Source organism: Oryx dammah, unplaced genomic scaffold (genome assembly GCF_014754425.2).
Source record: "Oryx dammah isolate SB20612 unplaced genomic scaffold, SCBI_Odam_1.1 HiC_scaffold_9, whole genome shotgun sequence".
NCBI lineage: Eukaryota > Metazoa > Chordata > Mammalia > Artiodactyla > Bovidae > Oryx > Oryx dammah.
In genome coordinates, this window is record NW_024070193.1 from 58376550 (window position 1) to 58385243 (window position 8694).

General features: G+C 44.6%; 1 long non-coding RNA gene across 1 annotated transcript; it reads right to left on the reverse strand.

The window, feature by feature from the left end:
* Positions 1 to 2057: 2057 nt before the first annotated feature.
* LOC120867894 lies at positions 2058 to 5882 on the reverse strand. The gene is made up of 3 exons (XR_005722062.1): positions 5726 to 5882; positions 4588 to 4691; positions 2058 to 2733 (listed from the first exon to the last, which is right to left on the reverse strand). It is a non-coding gene; the product is annotated as an uncharacterized LOC120867894 (long non-coding RNA).
* Positions 5883 to 8694: the final 2812 nt, after the last annotated feature.

Consider the following 8694-nt stretch of genomic DNA (forward strand, 5'->3'; position numbering starts at 1 on the left):
TCTCTCCGTCTCTGTTGCTCCCACCTCTTCTTTCTTCTCTTCATATCTGTTTCCTTTTCTCCGAACTGGCCACAATGTGGAAACAAAGCACATTTTAAAGTATTGTTGTAAGACGTGTACTTTTTGGCCATCTTTGCTTAGCTGAAAAAGGAAGTGATTTTGATGCTTGATATTTCTTTAAGGAAAAACAAGCCTAAATTAATTAGGAGGCTGGTTTTGCCTTAGGGGATGTAACCAGCAATTAAAAAAAAAACATTATCTACACTTGCTGTAAGACTTGTTACAAATAAATAATTGAGGTAAGATACTTTTATGAACATTGTAAAGTGATTTGTAAATACGAGCAGATGCTACTGGTAAACACTGAAAATATCTAGTGTGGTGGTGCTCACCAACAGTTCTTAATTATTATTCAGTTGTTTTATGTGTTGACACGCCTGAGTTAACCATTTAGGCTACAAAGCAGAAGCCTCCCACACAGACAGTTTTGTTTGACTCATAAACCTGATCACATCTACCCTCAGCAATGTCCTTTTTGATCTAAAAACAACACAGTATGGGTGGCAAGCTCTCCTGGTGTGAACCCATCTTCAGAACGACCAATTATTCTGTGTTGTTCATCTGGAAGAGCGAGTAAGTACAAAAAGAAAACCATTAACTACCAAGTTGTCATTTTCAAATAAAATTCTCATCTCTGACTCCAAAGTTGCAATAAAAGAGTCACTGTTTTCTTGTGCCAATAGGTCAAGAGAAATGATTTTTTTCCCCCGTATCGCTTTATGAAAAGAGTTTATCCATTGGTTGACAAAACATTCAGAAAACGGACTGATTAAGTTTCACAGGACTTGGAGATTGAAATTCTAGTGCCCAGAGTAGTGGTGAGGGTGATGAGGCATGCAGACAGTGATCTCAGAAGCCATCCCAAACAGTGTGATCATTGCGTTAGAGGGAGGGAGAGGGAAAAGCCTGACCTAACTCTCCGGTCGGTTCCTAAGAGGACATCTGTCTTGTCTGGGAGAGACAGAGTGCTCTCCTGCGGGGATCACTTTGGTGTTTTGGTGCAACTATTAGTGAAAGATTAGAATTATTTTAAAATACTAAGTTTCAGGCGCTCTAAGGAGGGCTGAAGAATATGGGTGTTTGTTGACTGGCCCCTTTAAGCTTCCTCAGCATGGTTTGAAAAGCTACATATTTGCTTGTCTTCTTTCAGCCTCACAAAGGCTCTGTGTCTAGTCCTGGGTCCGTTGTCTGTTCTGCAGGAATGTTCCCCCTTCTTCCTGCTCACATTGGAAGTTGGACCATGTTTCCCAGGCACCCTTGTGATCAGCTGAGGCTGTGAGACTGAATTCCAACCAAAAGAACATGTGCAAAAGTGTCCTGCGCCGTTTCTGAGCCGAGCCTCTCAAAAACTTTTCTATTTCTTCATTACTGTGCTGGGTCGTCCTTGCTGTGCTCAGGGTTTTTTCTAGTTGCAGCGAGTGGGGGCTATTCTTGGTTGCAGTGCACAGGCTTCTTGGCTTCTCAGGTGACGCAAAGGTAAAGAATCTGCCTGCCAATGCTGGGGATGCAGGAGTCTTGGGTTGGATCCTTAGTTCAGGAAGAGCCTCTGGAGGAGGAAATGGCAACCCACTCCAGTATTCTTGCCTGGGAAATCCCATGGACAGAGGAGCTTAGTGGGCTACAATCCAAGAGGTCACAAGATTCGGACAGGACTGAGCACATGCGCACACACACACACACACGCACACACACACACACACACACACACACACACACACAGGCTTCTTATTATGGTGGCATCTCTTGTTGCAGAGACGCCAGATTCTAGAGCATGGGCTTCAGTAGTTGCTTAGCTGCCCAGTGGCATGAGGGGTCTTCCCTGAGCAGTGATCAAACCCGTGTCCCCTACACTAACAGGTGGATTCTCAACCACTAAACCACCAGCGAAGTCTTGAGCCAAGCCTTTAAAAAATATTAATAGCTCAACCTCCTCCTCACTCTATTACTCCCTTTACTGACTTGGAGCTGATGCAAATGAGGTTTCAGGGAAGTGGGGGCTACATGATTTTCAGGACACAATAAAAGGGGCCTGAAGTGCAGGAGAGCTGCCCATCACCCAGAAACAACTTACCTGAGCAAGATATAAACTCGTATTAGGCTTGAGTATTTTATATTTTCAGGTCAATTTACTACAGTTGCTGGCATGCATGCTCAGTCACCGTCACTTCTGACTTTTTGCGACCCCATGGCCTGACCCAGGCTGATAAGGGATTTCAGTAGCTGCCAATTAAAGCAAGCAGTACCAACAGGTGTGCCTTCTTGAAACTCACAGGAAACACTTCAGTAACAGAGCCCTTTCACCTTTCTTCCTGTTTCTCATCTTTAGTCATCGGCTCACTTTCTATTTTCATGGCTAAACTGATTAGTTTGTTGGTAGTGATAGCTCTTCTATAAACCCCATCACCTCCACTTCCACCCCACTAAACACTCACCAAATAAGCCTGAGTTTGGAAAACGTCACCAGGAAAGAATTTAATCAATTCTCCAAGGATAAAAATGAGAGTGCTGGGGGCTTAGTGGGGAGAGGCTGTGCAGTGATTAAGGGGAGGCCTTGGGGAGTGTGCAGGCGCCTCATTTCCTGCAGTGATGGTGAGAAGATGCAGCCACTCATCAGAGAGGACGGTGAAATATTTTCAGGTATCTTCCCACGTGGCCCAGTGGTAAAGAATCCACCTGCCAGTGCAAGAGATGTGGTTTAGATCCCTGGGTCAGAGAAATCCCCTAGAGGAGGAAATGGCAACCCACTCCAGTATTCCTGCCTGAGAGAATCCCATGGACAGAGGAGCCTGGCAGGCTACAATCCACGGGGTCACAAAGAGTTGGATACGTGACTGAGCGAATGAGCACACATACACATGGTTTTAAATTCTCATTCACCAAAACGCACATTGTCTACATTCCAACCACCCGCTCATCTGTCAAAAACATAGATGTAAGTGTATGTGAACCATCTAATTCCTAAAGCCTTTTGTTCTCCATGCTTGAGGATTTCGATTTTATGAAATATGGTAATGGGCAGTGTTAGGGACGGTTCAGGTAAAGAAACTGATCTAGAGTGCCTGCTTGATTAAATTGATCTGATAATTTTTGAAGCTAAAGAAGTAAATTATTTTAAACTGTTTTATTTACCTGGATGTTCATTAAAATGTGAAAACTTTTATTAAAACACTATCTTCAATTAAAAATACACAATCTTTATAGCATTGAGTTATGAGATAAGCATGGCAACTCACTCCAGTATCCTTGCCTGGAGAATCCCCACGGACAGAGGCGCCTGATGCGGAACCTCAGCCAGGAGCCCCATGACTAATTCTGAGATTGTCATGAAGTTTAATTCGCGGGTGCTGTCAGGAAACTGGAAATAGTAAGGAAACAGTATGTGTGTGTGTGTGCTAAGTCACTTCAGTCGTGTCCTACTTTTTGCGACCCTATGAACTGCAGCCCGCCAGGCTCCTCTGTCCATGCGATTCTCCAAGCAAGAATACTGGAGTGGCCATGCCCTCCTCCAGGGGATCTTCCCAACCCAGGGATCAAACTTGCATCTCTTCCATCTCCTGCATTGGCAGGCAGCTTCTTGACCCATTGAACCACTTGGGAAGCCCAAGGAAACAGTATAATGATATACTAATAGTATATAGTAATCAACCTATGCTTACTATAGAGTCCTGGTGGCTCAGATGGTAAAGAATCTGCCTACATCGTGAGAGACCTGGGTGTGATCCCTGGGTTGGGAAGATCCACTGGAGAAGAGAATACTGGCTACCCAGTCTAGTACTCCCTTTTTTCTACCCAAAAGTATTTATTATTATTTTAAATTTATTTATTTTAATTGGAGGATAATTACTCTACAGTAGAGTGATGGTGTTTGCAATACATCAATATGAATCGGCCATAGGCGTACATTTGCCCCTCCATTCTGTAGCCCCCTCCCACTGCACTTCCCACCCCACCCCTCCAGCCTTGTTGCCTAGAGAATTCCATGGACAGAGGAGCCTGGCGGGCTACAGTTCATGGGGTTTCAAAGAGTCAGACACGACTGAGTGCCTTTCACTTTCAAGGAAAGCAGGAGAACAAAGGGAGAAGGTAAACCATGATGGCAATCGCAAAAGAAGCCTCCGTAGATCCCACTCAGGCCTTTGGAACTGGGATGGTCCTTTGGAGTTGTTCCAAACTGAGACAGAGGGTCTGAGTCTTTTTGGATGCATGCCGTCCCCAGAGAGAATCATAATCTTGGGCAAGGTAGCCTCCTTCAGCTGGGGACAATTTCAGAAGAGCAACGGAGTTGTGAACCAGCCAGAGGACTGAGTTCCTTGACCCGGAGGGATGTGTTGGGCGCACAGCATTCTCTGTGAGCATGTGATGCAGGACTGTATCAGCTTGTCATAAAAAGAGCAATGACAAGACAGAAAGAAGCAGAGGGGGAAATGTGGGGGGAACGGAAGAGAAGGAAAATAATAAATCAGCATTTGGGAGAAAAGTAAAGAATAGTGGAAAGTAAATAAACCTCCAAATAAAACTCACACGTACCAGCCACTGACCATGATTTCAGACCACCGCACGTTCCCATGGAAGACAGGGGCTAAAACGGCCAAGGTTACTGGGTACATCAGAACGAGAGTCTCAGAAAACACCTGTGACTCACGGTGCAGAGGCTTGTGCCAACCTTCAAAGCTCATTAAAATGATTGGAAATACATTCTGTTAAACTATTCCCTAGCAGAGGTCATTCAGTCATAAGGACACTTTCAGAGTGTGAAGAAGCACATTTGATGAATATTGATGCTATAAGTAAAGGAAATTTAGCAAACTGAGTCTTGGCTTATCTATGAATTGTCAACTTTTAATCATCCTATGAATGATTTTTTAAAATGTTCATTTATTTATTTAGTTGGGTCTGCTCTTTGTTAGGAGAAGGCAATGGCACCCCACTCCAGTACTCTTGCCTGGAAAATCCCATGGATGGAGGAGCCTGGTGGGCTGCAGTCCATGGGGTCGCTAGTGGTTTCCCGCAGTGACCAGAAATGTTGGATGGTAACAGGGCACGATATAGGAGTGGAGAATGCAACCCATCAGAGTGGGAGGGGCTTAAGTCCACTGTGAAACACAGCACACACTTGAGCATTGTCTTGACAGAGAGGCAAGGAAACTTGGGTACCAGTCACCAAGGCTATTGTTCTCTCAACTTCAGGCTTGCTTTGTGCATGGGGAGCTGTCTCCTGGGGCTTATGGAAGTGGCCTTGGGGAACAGAGAGGCAGAAACTGACAGTTCGAAGCCTGCCAATCAAGCCTGAGGGGCGCCTGCAGGGACCTGTCAAGGCACCTCTGTTACATGGATGGTCTGAACCTATTTTTCTTGTTATGATATCAAGAATGGAAACATTCTTGATAACATGCCAAGTCGTGGCCGGGGAGAGAGAGCTGGCTGTGTGCCGAAACACAGGAGGAAACCCTTCTGAAATTAAACGCTCAGGCATGGGCTGGGCATGAGTTGTGCAGAGAGCTGACAGCAGATTGAGAAGGCACTCCTGCCATAGGAAATGTCCTGTAGTTCAGGGGTCCCCAGCCTCTGGGATTTAATGCCTGATGAGCCGAGGTGGAGCTGATATAATAACAATAGAGATAAATTGCACAATAAATGTAATGCACTTAAATCATCCCAAACCAACGTGCTCCTTGGTGTGGAAAAACGGTCTTTCACAGAATCGATCCCTGGTACCAAAAAGGTTGGGGACCACTGTATACAGGAGACTTCATTATGACCACTAAAGGGAAAAAGTAGTGGGGAGGAATAAATTGGGATATTGGGGTTACACACTCAGTTCAGTTCAGTTCAGTTGCTCAGTTGTGTCCGACTCTTCGCAACCATGTGAACCGCAGCACGCCAGGCCTCCCTGTCCATCACCAACACCCGGAGTCCACCTAAACCCATGTCCATCGAGTCGGTGATGCCATCCAACCATCTCTTCCTCTGTCGTCCCCTTCTCCTGCCCCCAATCCCTCCCAGCATCAGGGTCTTTTCAAATGAGTCATCTGTTCACATGAGGTGGCCAAAGTATTGGAGTTTCAACTTCAACATCAGTCCTTCCAATGAATAGCCAGGACTGATCTGCTTTAGGATGGACTGGTTGAATCTCCTTCCAGTCCAAGGGACTTCTCCAACACCTCAGTTCAAAATCATCAATTCTTCGGTGCTCAGCTTTCTTTTTTTTTTTTTTTAACCACTTTTCATTTATTATTACTATTATTTTTACTTTACAATATTGTATTGGTTTTGCCATATATCAACATGAATCCACCATGGTGTACACGTGTTCACCATCCTGAACCCCGCTCCCACCTCCCTCCCTGTACCATCCGTCTAGGTCATCCCAGTGCTCCAGCCCCAAGCATCCTGTATCCTGCATCGAACCTGGACTGGTGATAGTCCAACTCTCGCATCCATACTTGACCACTGGAAAAACCATAGCCTTGACTAGAGGGACCTTTGTGGACAAAGTAAGGTCTGCTTTTTAATATGCTGTTTAGCTTGGTTATAACTTTCCTTCCAAGCAGTAAGCGTCTTTTAATTTCCTGGCTGCAGTCACCATCTGCAGTGATTTTAATAAAGTCAGCCAATGTTTCCCCATCTATTTGCCATGAAATGATGAGGCCGGATGCCATGATCTTAGTTATCTGAATGTTGAGCTTTAAGCCAACTTTTTCACTCTCCTCTTTCACTTTCATCAAGAGGCTCTTTAGTTCTTCACTTTCTGCCATAAGGGTGGTGTCATCTGCATATCTGAGGTTATTGATATTTCTCCTGGCAATCTTGATTCTAGCTTGTGCTTCTTCCAGCCCAGCATTTCTCATGATGTACTCTGGATATGTACTCTTCATATAAGGTAAATAAGCAGGGTGACAATATACAGCCTTGACGTACTCCTTTCCCTGTTTGGAACCAGTCTGTTGTTCCATGTCCAGTTCTAACTGTTGCTTCCTGACCTGCATACAGATTTCTCAAGAGGCAGGTCAGGTGGTCTGGTATTCCCATCTCTTTCAGAATTTTCCACAGTTTATTGTGATCCACACAGTCAAAGGCTTTGGCATAGTCGATAAAACAGAAATAGATGTTTTTCTGGAACTCTCTTGCTTTTTCCATGATCCAGTGGATGTTGGAAATTTGACTAGTTCCTCTGCCTTTTCTAAAACCAGCTTGAACATCAGGGAGTTCACGGTTCACGTATTGCTGAAGCCTGGCTTGGAGAATTTTGAGCATTACTTTACTAGCATGTGAGATGAGTGCAATTGTGTGGTAGTTTGAGCATTCTTTGGCATTGCCTTTCTTTGGGATTGGAATGAAAAGTGACTTTTTCCAGTCCTGTGGCCACTGCTGAGTTTTCCACATTTGCTGTCATATTGAGTGCAGCACTTTCACAGCATCATCTTTCAGGATTTGAAATAGCTCAACTGGAATTCTATCACCTCCACTAGCTTTGTTCATAGTGATGCTTCCTAAGGCCCACTTGACTTCATATTCAAGGATGTCTGGGTCTAGCTGAGTGTGAGTGATCACACCATCATGATTATCTGGGTCATGAAGATCATTTTTGTACAGTTCTTCTGTGTATTCTTGCCACCTCTTCTTAATATCTTCTGCTTCTGTCATATGATACTTTTAGTGTATTGTTGAATTCAGTTTCATAATATTTTGCTAAAAATTTTTGGATCTATGTTCATGAACGATATTGGTCTTTAATTTTTTTCTTGTGATGTACTGGTTTTGAGATCAGAGTAATGCTAGCCTTGTGAAATGAGTTTGGAAGTACTCCCTCCTCTTCTATTTTTTGGAAGAATTTCAGAAGGATTGGTATTAATTCTTCTTTCAGTATTTGGTAGAATTCATCAGTGAAGCTGCCTGGCCCTCTGTAATTGTTTGTTGAACTATAGTACCTTTAACATATTAATTCTAGTTTGGATTTCAGGATATAGTATAATGAACTAATGTGGACTTCCCTCAGTTGCTTTAAATTGTGTCTAACCCTTTGTGTCCCCATGGACTATACAGTCCATGGAATTCTCTGGGCCAGAATAGTGGAGTGGGTAGCCTTTCCCTTCTCCAGGGGATCTTCCCAACCCAGGGACCGAACCCAGATCTCCTGCATTGCAGGCGGATTTTTTCCCAGCTGAGCCACAAGGGAAGCCCACTTTAAATAGTAGGACAAAATGTTTTTTGAAAAGTTCGAATTCAAGGGCAGACACAAAATAAACAGATTTCCCTGGGTGGCAGCAATGAAGAGGAGTTCACACTAGACTGCTGCTCGTGAAAGTCAGGGCCATGATGGCCCAGGGGCAGTGGACCTTGATACTGACTGAAACAGTTCATTGGCCGCTGTCAGACAGGACACATGGCCTTCAACCACAAGGGGTGGGGACCTGGAATTGACACCTGTGTAAACTTGGGTTCTGAAATGGCAGCATCTCTGTGATTCAGTTCAGTTCAGTCGCTCAGTCGTGTCCGACTTTTTGTGACCCCATGAATCGCAGCACGCCAGGCCTCCCTGTCCATCACCAACTCCCGGAGTTCACTCAAACTCATGTCCATCAAGTCAGTGGTGCCATCCAGCCATCTCATCCTCTGTCATCCCCTTCTCCTCCT